The 13,581-nt window shown below is 30.6% G+C and overlaps 1 long non-coding RNA gene across 1 annotated transcript; it reads right to left on the bottom strand.

The window, feature by feature from the left end:
- Positions 1 to 7,488: 7,488 nt before the first annotated feature.
- Positions 7,489 to 11,372, bottom strand: LOC143062417 (uncharacterized). The gene is made up of 3 exons (XR_012974741.1): positions 11,155 to 11,372; positions 9,062 to 9,157; positions 7,489 to 7,620 (listed from the first exon to the last, which is right to left on the bottom strand). It is a non-coding gene; the product is annotated as an uncharacterized LOC143062417 (long non-coding RNA).
- Positions 11,373 to 13,581: the final 2,209 nt, after the last annotated feature.

Raw genomic sequence — 13,581 nt, 5'->3', positions numbered from 1 at the left:
TTGCACATAATATAAGCATATTTGCACGTCATATAAAGGTGTTTGCACATCATATAATGACAAGTGCACATCATATAATGACAAGTGTACATCATATAAAGGTAAATACACATCATATAATGACAATGATCATAACAAGACAGTTTTGGCGTTCCATATGTGTATGAATATATAACTTATCATGATATAAACTTAGGGACGACATCAAAAGTTCAATGTAGGATAAGAAACTTAATTCACATAGTTTTTTCACTGACCCCCCTCCACCCCCCTCTTACCTTAATTTGGGAAAAATTAATTTACCAATAGGGATATAGGTATAAATCGATTTTAGATATACAAAACTTGCAGAATTTTACCCCCCCCCCACCCCCAAACTATTTGATTTAAGTTTGTTTTATCCTACATCGATCTTTTGATGTCGTCCCTTATTGTTCTGTAGTTTTGTGATGCACTCTCAATTAAAAGATCAGAAAATGGTATATGGTAAACTTGTAATAACTTTACTTGTTTGTTCACAGCTAGCTTGTGGCTACAATAACGGTATGTATATAAACAATTTTAAAGGAAAATGTTTTCGAAAATAGTTTTATTTCAAGTTTCATTTAAAAAAAGAGAAAACGATAAGTAACTATTTGAACGTGTGACTTACATTTTAAAATAATAAAGAATAATAATAAAAAAAAGATAGATAATTTTTGCTTTTAAAGAAAATCGGATTATATTCATATTCCTTATGAGATTATAAATGCTTAAAGACACCCATCGCCTGTATGTACGTGATTTAGATATGAGAATAACAAATAGAAATCAATGCTTCAATTCTTTAGTTCATTGTTTCTTGCTAGTTTTTAACCCTGCATTCACTGTCGCTTGATTGTAAGACTTTCTTTTTCAGAAAAGAAGATAGTAAAATATGTAAAGGAGAGAGAACTTTGCAGTTTCTCAAAGTACTGATGTCTCCATATAAATGTCCAACGAACACCTCATAGAACTCATTGACAGACAATGTGATCAAGGTACCAATACAATTTTTCAATAATTTAATAATGCATGAATGTAAGACATTCATCGTTCATTTTCAGAAACAGGCTTTGAAAATACTTGAAAATACATCTTAATAGTCTTAAATTGTCATTATCACATCAAAATTATCTGATAAGTGTATAAGTAAAACCGTTGCGTCTTTTAAAGAGTGTCGTTATATTTTAGATATCGTCTTTGTGGTTAATTCATTATTGTATATTTGTCTTACAGAAAATATAGGTTTGTTCAAGACATTTAAGGAATTTTCAGAATGTTGCATTTTTGAAAATAAATAACGGTAAAAAGCAGTCGGAAATAGATCGTGACTGAATGGTGGGGAATTTTCTGAATGGTTCTGAATTTAACGCAGTGGATAAGTCTGAAAATCGATAGAAATAAAGAGTATAACTTAAAAAATATCGATCAGTATTTGAAGAACTCTTTAGATCCAAATGATCTTTACAGATTAAAATTGGGCTACTTGGGAGAGCTAGAAATACTTATGGTTAAATAAAGCAATAACCGTGAGCCTCAAACGTCACAGTATTCATGTAGAGATATATTATTAGACACAACTGTAAATACATTATATTTTTTTCATCAAAACCCCTCCCTCTATTGTTAAAAATCTTGAGACACTATTCAATGTGCGTATAGCGTCTTATCAGTAAAATAAAATTGAGAAAGGCTTTGATTCCAAAACGTTTGCTCATTTACAGCATCTTAATTTTTAAACATACATACATCGACCATCTAGTCAGAAAGATTAAGATTATACACAATCAGATATAACCTTACGTACACCGATTATCAAACTTGGCGTTGGAAGGATTTGCCTATTTTTTGGCTATTTTCTTTTCATAAAGCTTCAACTGTATCGTTACTTATATATCTTCTGCTTCCAAATATTTTGAATGTTACTGATCAATGTTAATCCAGGAAAGCGCCTCAAACGCATGAAATTATTCAATGTGATGTTTTTACAGCACTGAATTGATACCTTTATTAGTACACTATCAGTTCCTTAGGGTATAATCAGATCACTAATCAGTACTTTGGTACTGGCATGATTTAGAAATCTATCTAAATTGCCCGTTTATAAATTTTGAAATTTTTAAAAAACTAAGGTATAAACTTCCTCATGTACATTTGGCCTTAAATGAATTTGGCTATTAATTTGGTATTTTTTGTCATAAAGTTTTTCAATTATATCAGTGCCTATACATTCTCGGCTTTCAAATATTAGGCTTTAAGCGTTCCTGATGTAGATAAATCCAGATAAGCGCTTCGAACGCTTACACTTATTCAACGTGTTGTTTTAATTTTGTTTCATCTTTGATACGTTGCGTATTTTAATAATATCTTATAAATAATCACACCAACAAAAATTAGAATTTACTATTGTTTAAAAGAAATACAATTGCCAGAGTCTTTATAAGATTAAAAAAATATCTTTAAAGTTAAATGCAATTCAAAAATGTATTATTTCTAAAAAAAATTAAATAAGTGAGCTGTATATCATACACATACATTAATTCCATGAATATAGGTTACAAATTTGAAAAATGAGAAAATATAGTTTGTAACGGCTTTGTTATTATGTTGAGACTATGTCACTGCTATAAATAATGACTGTAGATTTATATTTCATTTACATCCATATGATAATTTATACATACCAGTTTTATAGAGTCACATTTTCTGCTTAGAAACTCGTAGACAAAAGAATGATGAACATGAAATACAACTTCAGCAAATACAATCTTGTCCTGCGGGATACAAGTACGTTGAAGGTGAAGGGTGTGTTATCGACTTAACAGGTATGTTTGTGTGTAAGTTAAGAAACTTTTATTGAAATCATTAACGTCATTGATTTATTAAAACTTTCTATAATTTATTTGGAATTTATTCTTTGTGATATGACTCTCAATAAAATGTGATGCCTTGATTGTGTATTTCTCCTGTACTATTTGATTTAAATATTTAATAGTATGTTGTAATAGTTTCTTTTATAAAAAAGATGTTATCAATAATTTCATTTTTTTTTATTCCATTTCGAACGTATTTGTGTTCTTTGTAATTTAGAGCTTGTATTCAAGTAAACAAATAAAACACAGCTGAACAAAAGACCGATCGTAATGCATTTGTTTTTATTGATAGGTAGTTCAAATATGGGCAGTGGCGGATGTTACAATCAAGGAACTGGATGACATATATGTCTCTCACAGAATTCACGGAATCATCAGTGTTGCTTACTTGATCTTTATCTTGTATTATTGTTAATTTATTTTTGACAAATTAAATCCCTAAAGAAGTGAAACACCAGAAAATTTATTCTGAATAAAACATGCCAGACGTTTAACACATACTATAAAACATCAATTATATTAATATTTTCAAAATTGTAAATATTGATGCTTCGTCCTTTTCGTTGTCGTTTTGAAATATAAATCTTAAACATGATACTTGCAGTAATGGATAAAAATGTAAGACTTTAAACTAAACATAAGTTTTTGTTCATGATATTATGTACTTACAGACGGGGTCAGTAACAACTGAATATAAACAAGTATCAACTATATCCCTTTATATTTGAAACAAAGTACAGTTGTCTTTGTTCAATTAATGTTTTACGTTCATTGAAATTGTTTGAGCATTTCTTTAGACGCCTACATTTTGCACTGTAATTTTAGAAGACCAACTCTGAACGCCTTATATTTTGTATTTTCCTCTCTATATTAAAAAAAAATGTGTTTAGATTCGTGAACAGTTCTATTATTTGCCTATGCCCGTAAAAACATGCTGTTGTTTTATGTCCATTTGAAAAGTTTTATTGTTTTGAAATAATTGAAATAGCATGATCGACCTAAAACATTTGTGTCTAAAATCAACAAATACAATTGGGAATGGAAAAGTGGAATGATTGTAAAGAGAAAACAGCTCGAGCAAAAACCAGAAAACAGCCGAAATTCACAAATGGGTCTTCAACACAGCGATAAAATCTGGCACCCGGAGGCGGACTTCAGCTGTCCCTTTCAAAACATATACTGTTCAGCAACATTTTCGTCATTCGTTAACTCCGAACATTAGAAAAATAAAACAAAATCATTCAAGACTAACAAAAGCCAGAGGTTCCTGGTTTTCGAAAGTCGTAAAAATGCAGCGAAGTCAAACATGTTTAGGGAGATCTGAAACCCTCCTTGTATCTGTAGCTAATTCGGAATCAAAGAACACACAGATATACGCACAGTTAAACTCAATTAAGAAGACGTCCGAGTCCGATGTTAGGTACGGTAACAGATAAAACTTATCAAACTGACAATGATGAACAAAAATAAACAAGACTCAAAACAGTTACTGACAAGCCAACTTTATACCTCAATTAAACTGATTGAACGATGAAGTCTTCATCATATGAAAATCAAGCACAATTCTTCCCGTATTTTGTTTAGTATCATATCATCATAAAATATACAAAATGAAACTAACAGTTATGAAGACTATAACTGGCTTAAGAATAATGTGTGTATTTCCGACGCTAAGACCCTATCAGTACACCAATATTGATTAAAGAAATATCATCTTTCATGACTCAACAACAGTATTGTAACTATGTCCCTTCTGAATAAGTCTGTTTAAATGTTGATTAGTTTTTTTTAGGTGAATGACAATATTGTTGTGCTTTGTATAGAGTATTTCCATAACATATTGGATGTGAAATACCTTAAAGTATAAGATGTTTGCATATTGATTTATATTTACGAATGATGTTCTTGTACCGATGATGAAATTAAGTTAAAGGTTTGTTAAAACCAAATACGTTGTGTCTTACCCTAGCGAATTGGTTTCTTTAGTTTTTCACGTGGTTAATTTGCTTTTGAGTTAACGTAGCAATGCAAAATTCTTAATGGGAAGAAACCACAAAGAACAATGTATATAACATTTTTGAAACAAGACCTTTTCAACTTATTCCGATACTCAGCCAATTTCAAAATTTACAACACATGTAAGGTAAAATAATAATGATAAAATTGAGACCCCTATATTACCCCTTCTGTTACTTACGAAATTTGTATACCATTAGTTGTGCGAAAAATATGTAAGAGCCATTAAAAGAACGTATAGGATGTTATTTGTACCGATTTGAAAGATCAAATTTTGATAGCCAAACAAAATTCTTACATATAGACAGATAAACGCTTATTTTCTTTTAAGTTCTTTGTTTAGAACACCACTTCATGAGACTAATTATTAATGTTATGCTGTTCAATGAGTACAATTATTGGTGCCACTAGGAGAGCATGAAACTACCCAACACGTGTTTTGAAAACGAGGTTTAAGTATCATCCTTATCGGCTATACATGTGTACTTTTTTTTTTCAATATATGTGTTGATCATATCTGCTGCAATTGTTTTACGTTGACATCACGTCTCCCTTTCATTGTTCTATTTTTTCATGTATGAAAGGGCGATAATACTCATGTGCTGAGGTTGTTTGTATTATGATGTGAGTTAACCTTATCATTTTCCCAATCCGCTATTGTCTTATGTTTTTCGTGCGATATATCGTATCCTCAAATTAATTGATTACGTCAGCTACATTAAGACATGTTTTAGGAATAATAGGTAATCAGTATTCACATTAGAAGCTAACAAAATCTTTAAATAGACTTATTTAGAAGAGACATAGTTACGATACTGTTGTCAGATCATTGCATATTTTGGCGTTAATATTGATTCACTTATATGGTCTTTGCTTCGGAACGAAACACATTTATTTAAAACCAGTCATTGCTATGACACGGGTTATGTTCTTCTCATATATTTTATGATAGTATGATACTAAACTCTAACGGGAGGGATTGTGCCTGATATTCATATGATGAAGACATAATCTTTCAATCAGTTTAATTAATGTCTGGAGCTGGCATGTCAATTAACTGCTAGTAGTCTGATGTTATTTATGTATTATTGTCATTTGTTTATTTTCTTTGGTTACATCTTCTGACATCAGACTCGGACTTCTCTTGAACTGAATTTTAATGTGCGTATTGTTATGCGTTTACTTTTCTGCATTGGCTAGAGGTATAGGAGGAGGGTTGAGATCTCATAAACATGTTTAACCCCGCCGCATTTTTGCGCCTGTCCTAAGTCAGGAGCCTCTGGCCTTTGTTAGTCTTGTATTATTCTAACTTTTAGATTCTAGCGTACAATTTGGAGTTTAGTATGGCGTTCATTATCACTGAACTAGTATATATATATTTGCTTAGGGGCCAGCTGAAAGACGCCTCCGGATGCGGGAATTTCTCGCTGCATTGCAGACCTGTTGGTGACCTTCTGCTGTTGTCTGCTCTATGGTCGAGTTGTTGTCTTTTTGACACATTCCCCATTTCCATTCTCAATTTTAGTCAAGTACCCCAAATAAATATTATATTGTAATATTTTCTCGAGTATCTAATGCGTTCTTTTAGGCGAAAAGTGATAATGTTTGAAGACGTTTTATATAGTAGTGACCAACTGGAGGTAGTTATTTATTTAAAGGAGCTGTCTGGCCTGTTCGACACTGAATATTCGTACTTTTGGTCGTAATTGCATTTTGATTAGGTTGAATATGCTGTTGTATTTCTTTTAATTTGGAAATGTCTTGTCTTCTTTTTTCTTTGAAGAGTAGTTATCTTCCTAATTTTTTATTGATGTAAGCGTATATAATTTGACTGGAATTTGCTTGTCAGCAAATATTTCGGTGGGATACCATCAATTATTATTATTGAAATAATTAAACAAACATTTATTGTAACACTGCTGTATAATCATTCTCTTCTTTCTGCTGCAGTTAAATTTACCTTAGTTATATAGGACTAGGTCCTTTTGATCATTAGTATTTCAACTGTTTTGGTTTTAGTAAACCTTCAAATATTTGTCTTTGAGCATATGTGATGACGGTTCATTCAGAAAAAATCTTCATGAAGTTTATTAAGTTGAGTTTTCACGTATTACTGTCTACAAACAATAATTGTTTACGTTTGTTTTGTTTGTCAGTTATCAAGTTGAAACAGTATAAGATACATTTTAACGTTCAATTATGGTACATACCGATTATTGTACGGAAATTGATGAAGCTTTATAAGGTACTTGAATTATATACATGAAACCGATGTACGGGACTGTTAGCGCTGTGGCTTTTATAAAACAGCAAGAGGTGGTATGTTAAATCTCATTATATAAATAGACATTTTATTAATATAAAAAAGAAGATGTGGTATGAATGCCAATGAGACAACTGTCCACAAGACACCAAAAATGACACAGAAATTAACAATTATAGGTCACCGTACGGCCTTCAACAATGAGCAAAGCCCATACCGCATAGTCAGCTATAAAAGGTCACGAAATGACAATGTAAAACAATTCAAACGAGAAAACTAACGGCCTGATTCATATAAAATAATGAACGAAAAACAAATATGTTTATTGTTTATTGTAAATGTTTCTTTTTGTAATTAACGCTTGTACGTTGTATTTGCATTTTGTTTGTCATCCATCCAAATATTACCCTATTGGCATCCCAGGATTATGATGTGAACTGTCGTCATCTACAATTGTGTAAATATTATTATCAAGAAATAAAATTAAAAGTATGTTTCATGGAAATACTGCAGCAGAATATATATTATATTCAATATCGTAAGCAACAACATAACACAATATCGTATAACATGCATAATTATCATTACGAGATAACATTATTATGACCATTAACCCGTCTTTGTGCTAGACCGGCAAGCTGAAGCGATTTGCAATGTAATGTTAACAAAAATATTTTTACGGTGAGACATACAAACATATTTTTTAAATGAAAGTAGCTAAGTCTAAACTTTACCTAATTTACCGCAGTGGATAATGAAAAAAATCCGCGGATGTGGTATAATTACCAAATGACATTAGAAACCACTTATAGTTCCCTGTACGACTTTCAACAACGGGCAAAAACCATACCGCATATTCAACTATACAAGGCCCCGAAATGACAAATGTAAAACAATTCAAACGAGAAAATTAACGGATTATGTAAAAAACAACAATGAAAAAAAATACAAATATGATATTTAGAAAACACGACAACCATTGTATTATAGTTTCCCGAATTGACAAAGGCACATACAGAATGTGGTGTGGTGGAACATAGTTGAGATGTTTAAAAGCATATATCTACATATTGTAGAACCGTGAATGTGCATATTTGTATGTTTATAACAATAATAAAATGTTGGTTTTAATTTACAAAATCAATATTTATACCAATAAAAACAGTATTTTCATATCTAATTACAGTGTTGAATTTGGTAATTTTTTAGAATAAGTTTATTGAGAGGATTGATTAGTTTACCCGGATGGTATCTGAATCCGGGCTTTGTAACAACATCTCCGTTAGAATAAGGATATGCTATCTCGTTTGAAATAAGGTACAGCTTAACTTACAAATCATATCTTTGTATCGATGGAAAAATTTAGTAAGTTTTTTAAAAGTTATTTGTTATAACGAAATCCCTGACTTAATAATTTGCTCAAAACGTCACATAAACACGAGCATGAATATGGACTGAATGACTGAACACGACTAAAACATATTTGTTCAGATGATGTTAAAATCAAAACGATCATCTAAGACTACAAACTCATTTTACTTGTGCAAGCAAACAAATGAAAAGAAAAAAACACAATTCATATGATTTTGTTACAACCGAAATATATCGAATTTTTAATTGTTTAGTCACACATTTAACAAAATGATTCGCACGTTAACCTCGACCATCACTGAAAAGATATGACTTTTCGAAGTGCACATCTGTTGCAATATAATTTGTTACCGTTAATGCTGTAAGCCGATGTTTAACACTGATTGATCATAATACTCTATCTACTGTTTAAACTTTGTTATACATTTAAACAAATCAGCATTTAGTTTAGACTTGACAATGTCAAGTAAAAATGAAATGATGTTTATTAATTATTAGATAAACGAAATTGTCTTGCCTTCAATGCACATGTTGGTTGCCTCGTCACAAACTAATCCCGTTGAACATACACAGGTGTTTGGATTGGTACCATCTTGAACTGGTATAACAGAACCTGACAATGATAGTAACGTCGATCACCGATATTTTAAATGTATTCATGTAAAATAGCATATCGTTTATTTACTATAATAGCTATATGTAATACTTTCAATAAAAAAAGAGATTTTACTCATAACTTAAATATTTCATTTATATCTCAAAGGTTAACTGAAGTAAGCAAAGTTTGCATTATGTAAGGACTTGCTACACTACGACTGAACCAATAATCAGATCATATCGAAAGAAAATTGCTTTATTTATAAATGGCTCGTTGATACTTTCAGTCATAAACATCTTTTCTAATTGTAACTATGGCTAGAGTCAACATTTCCATGGGCTATTACATTAAGGGTATACGATACAGTTATAGGGGAGGTAATGATGTTGCTAACGTAAATTGTTATTTTCGCTACGTCAAACTCCAGCATCACTGAAGAGACATGTATTGTCGAAATGCGCATCTGGTGCAAGAAAATTGGTACCGTTAATTTTATTATCGGGAAAAGATTCAGTTTTCGACTGATTTTTATCATTCAAACTTATTTAACTTGAAAACGAGTTCATTGACCCCTCTTTTTGAAAAATGCCATTTGGTTTGATTACAGGAGAAGATTATGTGTGCCAAATTTCATGATGCACGTAACGTAAATAGTGCATTTTCTTAAATTTGATAAATATACAGCAAAAAATGATGTTTTTCTACATTCATGAACATTCGATAAATATGAGTTATTTCTGATAAAAAAAATGTATGAATTTTAAGGATTCTTATAAAATACAGAAATTACAAATTATTTAACAAAAAAAGAAATTGGGTTTATCTTTTAAAATAAAAAAGAAATTGTGTTTATTTTTTAAAAACAAAAAAGTTATGTCTTTCTTTCGAAAGGGAAAATACGGCCACAAATCCTACTTTGAGCAAATATACAAAATTTCGACCTCTTTTCACTCAAAAAGTAGCACTTGAAGGTTTATTTTTTATTGCATATTTGATTTAATCAGGTCAAAAATAGTATTTATGGAAATTTTTTTTATCAAAATGTATAACCAACTTTTTTTTCTTACTACCCGTGTCAAACTAAAAAAAAAATTTATATCAACTTTGATTCAAGGCTGCATTTTAAAAACATTTTTTTACGTCCACACTTTCCATGTGTCTTTGAAAATCCCATAACAAAAAAGGAGAACGACGACACACAGCGGCCAACAAAAAATCATCTATCGAATTCAAACAAATAACTTGTGACAAAAAGAAAACCCAAGATCACTGACAACAAAACACTATTTATTGAACAGAACATAAAAAATAGGACTAGGGGCTTAGAATGAGGAAGGGATTTTTATATTGCAAATTACAGATCTTTAACATTCTATGTGTCAACACTTGATCAAACTTACTTAAAGCATGAACTAATGGTAATTTTTTTCTTATAAATGTTGCGATTTTCTTTTCTGATGTTATTATATAGAAATAAGAAGATGTGGTATGATTGTCAATGAGACAACTCTTCACAAGAGCCCAAATGACACAGACATTAACCACTATATGTTACAGTACAGCCTTCCCAAATGAGTAAAACCAATACCGCTTATTCAGTTATAAAAATGGCCCCGAAATGACAAATGTAAAAACAAAACAAACGAGAAAACTAAAGTCGTGAATTATGTACAAATTAATGAACCAAAAGCAAATATATAGAAATAAACGACAATCTCTAAATTACAGGCTTCAGAATTGAGAAGACACATACAGAATTGGGGCAAAGTTAATTAAGTTAGCGGACACCTACCCAACCCTTAACCATTGGCATCAAACAAACTATAACACCAATTGAAAGTGCTTAACTAATCACAAGGATACAAATCAATTTTGCATTGTGACGTTTACATCACATCTCATTCATAAATATCAAATTTGCATTTTTATTAAATACTAATCAAGAAGTATGTCTTTAAAACGGTAGTATTAAAATGAAAACAATTTTTTTTTAAATTATATTAAGTACATACCATTTACTATCTGGTGTGTATTAAGAAACAACATACACAAGAAAAGAGCTGGAATCAATCTGCTGTTCATTTTCACCCTCCTCTTTCTTCAAGTTCCTTAATAGTGATAACTTGATTTTATCAGTACAGAGCTAATATATATATATGTGTATATGACGTGTAAATGCATTAAGATTATAATCCATTTCAATTATATTTGATTATGGTGACTTGAAAGCTGTTTACAAGAAGATGCTCGTAATATTTAGAATGAAACACAATGCATAAATACTTGTACCTAATGCATCCCTCTAAAAATCATTATCATGTATTTATATTTAAAAAAAATTCAAAAGGTAACATGTTTGAAATATTTTTGTTTGTTACTTCCCAGTTGGATAAGTCTTTGTTTAGGTGCAGAGAGATGTTATTATGTAACATTTCAAAGATTTGAAAGAAATTTAATTTATCGGAGTGTCAACACCTCGTCTTCATCTGTAATAAGTTGCTATTCAAGAGTCTGCAGCTGCTACTAAGACTTTGAAAAACGTCACCAGTGTCTAAGCAGAAAGTTTTTCTAATAGAAGTACGTCTAAAACCGTCTCCTACCTTTTCTCAAAAAGTTCATCAAGACCTTGTTGATAACTTTTTCGTATCAACGTCAAACACCATGCATGATGGTGTATATAGATTGAGTACTGTCGTTGTTTGTCATCGTTATGACGTGTTATTCATGTACAGAAATTATCAATTATTAGCCGCTTATGATCGTCGTGTGAATTATTCGAAATATTGAGGATTTTGTTATCGCAGGCATAGATTACCTTAGCCGTAAATGGCACAACTTTTTGAATTTAGGTTCCTAAATGCTATTTATCTTTATACTTGTTTGGTTTTCTAACTGTTTTGATCTGAGCATCACTGATGAGTTATATGTAGACGAAACGCGCCTATCAAATATAAGCCTGGTACCTTCAATTACATATAATATTCTTTTATTTGTCTTTGTAAATTACTATTTCTACTGATTAGTCTTTTTTGAGAATGTCTAATTGATGTGGCTTGGTACTTGTACATCCCGTCATTATGCTGTGGTAATAATAATACAAAACTGAAATACGCAATGTTTGCATTATGAAATGACTTGCTACACTACGACTGAACCAATAATAAGATCATATTAAAGTAAAATTGCTTTGTCTATAAATGTTTCTTTAATAATTTCAGTCTAAAATATCTGTTCTCATGGTAAATCTGGCAAGAGCAAGTAATTTTATAGGCTATAACATTAGTTGAATATTACTGCAGAAATGCACATTTCTAAAAAAACATATCTATGCAGTGATGATCGATATCGATACAAATATGTTGAAAATCCAAATATAAAAGAAGATCAATTTTAAAATTTAAAATCAAAATTAAAATGAGAATTATACTCAAAATTAAAGTTAAAATTTAAATTAAAATTAAAACTCTTTGTTTCGATGTAAGAATAACCGACCATTTTGTTTTTGGTCTTGTGTCGAATTTAAAACAAAATATCAACTTTTATTCAAGGCTGCATTTTATAAACTTTGTTTTACGTTCACACTTTCCATAATGTCTTTGACAATCCAATAATTGAGAAAGAGAACGACTACACCAAGCGTCCAATAAAAAACATCTACATTACGAAGTATATGAAATGGTAGCATAAACATTCAAGCAGTTTCTTTATTATGTTATATACATACCATTAACATTTTGGTGTATATCTAGAAACAACATACACAAGAAAAATGCTTGAATCAAATTGCTGTTCATACTCGCCGTCTTCTTTCTTTCAGTACTTTACTAGTATATAACTTAAAATTGTTCGTACAAAGCTGATATCTGTAGATAATGCGTATATGCAATATGGTTATAATCCAGTTCAATATGTATTCAGCGACAATTATCTTAAGTTATGCTGACTTGAATGTTGTTTAACATATGTACATAATGTACAAATACTTGTACCGAATGCATCCCTCTTAAAATCAATATGTTTTTATTTTATAAAAAATCAAATGTAATATGTTAGAAATAATTATGTTGTATAAGTCTTTGTGTGGATGTTGATAACCTTTGTTTGGTTATTTTTTCCCCCAAGAGTAATGATTTTGTTTGTGTGGCCTGTTTATCTGCTCCATATCGTTGGCAGTTCCGATTATCCTTTTTATGTATTGTAAATATTGTTAATTTTTAGTTGTAATCCCTGTGGGAAATAATATATTTCTTTGGATTGTTTTAGTGTGTCATACGAATGGCAAAAACAAACTTACACAAGATGAGAGCGTAACACATTGTATAGACAGCTGACAGTTGTTGAAGCTCTTCAGTATTATTTTAATTGAATTTTAATTTAGTCGCTCTCTCGTTACCCTATATTTCTCGTCGCGTTTCTTTCATAAATGATTGCTTAGGATT

Source organism: Mytilus galloprovincialis, chromosome 2 (genome assembly GCF_965363235.1).
Source record: "Mytilus galloprovincialis chromosome 2, xbMytGall1.hap1.1, whole genome shotgun sequence".
Taxonomy (NCBI): Eukaryota; Metazoa; Mollusca; class Bivalvia; order Mytilida; family Mytilidae; genus Mytilus; species Mytilus galloprovincialis.
The sequence above is the reverse complement of the archived record's forward strand: the minus strand, read 5'-3'. Positions and strand labels throughout refer to the sequence as shown.